Below are 1969 nucleotides of genomic sequence, written 5' to 3' on the forward strand. Positions count from 1 at the left end.
GTGTGTGTGTGTGTGTGTGTGTGTGTGTGTGTGTGTGTGTGTTGTGTTGGTTTTATTGGCAGTGACTGGTTAAAGAATATCTTTGTATATTGTACCATCATTGTTTTAGAACTGTTACGAGTTTTCTAGGCTTTTTCMCCTTTTTTTCTTTTTTTTGTGATTGATGATGTTTTTGCTTCTCTGTGTGTATGTGTATGTGTATGTGTGGTCATTTGCCCTTTGTGTTAACAAAATATCAGATGAACTACTAGATGGGCTTTAATACAAATAAAATACATCACTAGATGTAGACTAAATAGCTTAGTTATGGAGTTCCCAAAATTAAGATGGCCACCAATGGTCCAAACACATAAATGGCTACAACTTATTAATTATGTAATTTACAGAAATTAAGCTAGAATTTGGTGTGGTTAAAGAGAGTCCCCTCAAACATACTTTGAACCAATCAAAAAAAAATTCCTCAATTTTACTTGAGAACTCATAAAACTTTAATTTAATATTTGAACAAAAAATGGTTACTGCTTTGTTATTTTTCAACATAAGATACTCTTAGCTCGAAAAAAAATTCTTTTTTTGAGTAAAAAAATACAAATCTCCTGAGGGATTTGTAGCAGGATGATTTATGTATAACATTTTGCTCTTCTGATTTATTTTGTCATGTCTAAATTTATAACAATGTAAAATGTAAATAAATTGGCTTAAAACTGGTCAGGGAGGCAGCTGATCCAGTGCAATTCTGAATTACATCCAGTTTAAAAGGAAATGGCTCAAAAAGCATTATCTTTCTTACAGACTGTTTTTAAGTAAACCATAGCACTGTTTTTTGTTTGTTTTTATGATGTCATTCAAGCTTCATGACTATGAAAGCAAGAGATATGGCAGAGAGCTGAGAAGTGACTGATACAAAAATAAAACACTAATTGAATTTACGACACAATGACCTGATTTAGAAGTTGTTCCTGGTTCAAGACTGTCAACCACTTCACACAGTCCCAGATTTACATATTTCTGTAGCATGAAAATCAGAGGAGATAATGCATGTTGTGCGTCTCGAGTTTCTTTTCGCATCACTAAGTCTTTTTGCTGCTCCAGCGAGCTGGGTTTCTGCTGTGGGCATTCTTCCCTCCCCTGTGTGGAGTGACTTGCTCCTGGGCAAGTTCCTCAAGAAAAAAAAAAAACTAAAAGTCTAAATTTGTCTCTTTCTCTTTCACCATTGCAAAATCATCTCAGCTCTGGAAGCTAGTTCAAACCTACAGACATGAAGGGCCAATTATCAGAAGGTTTTTGTAGATGACCTCAGTGAATCTCACAAAAAGAAGCAGGAGACCAAACTGCAACATGCACTAGAAGTGAGACACAATACATTCACAGCTCTGAATACGATTACCAGGCCGAGGGCTGGACTGAGGGTCGACGGTAGAAGAAAATAAAGAGAACTGAAACACGAAGCAGAGCCAAAGGGAAATACAAAGAGAATGTTAAACGAGCACACCTCACTTACTGCGAACACTGACCTGCTCCTGGGTAAAAGCCCTCCACTCACCATCAGCTGATGTGCTGGATAAAGAGGAGAAATAGAGGGCACACACCTGCATTGCTCTCAGTATTCACTCCTCCTCCAGACTTCCCATACAACCACACACACATGAGCACACACACTTCATGACTTTCTATCTTCATGGAGACTTTAGTTGACTTTCACCCATTTTTCATTAATTTCTATAGTCCAATGCTTACCATAAACCTTTTAATTACCAATACACAACTAATCCTAAACCTAAACCACCCTTAATCCACATCTTAAACCTAACCCCTAATCAATCAACAGCATTTAAACAAATGAGGGCAGTGGGTCCTAACAAGAAAGGGGTATCAAAAAAATGTACATGTACATTTACAGATCCACACACACACACACACACACACACACACACACACACACACACACACACACACACACACACACACA

The sequence above is a fragment of the Austrofundulus limnaeus genome, unplaced genomic scaffold (assembly GCF_001266775.1).
Source record: "Austrofundulus limnaeus strain Quisiro unplaced genomic scaffold, Austrofundulus_limnaeus-1.0 Scaffold24, whole genome shotgun sequence".
NCBI classification, from domain to species: Eukaryota; Metazoa; Chordata; class Actinopteri; order Cyprinodontiformes; family Rivulidae; genus Austrofundulus; species Austrofundulus limnaeus.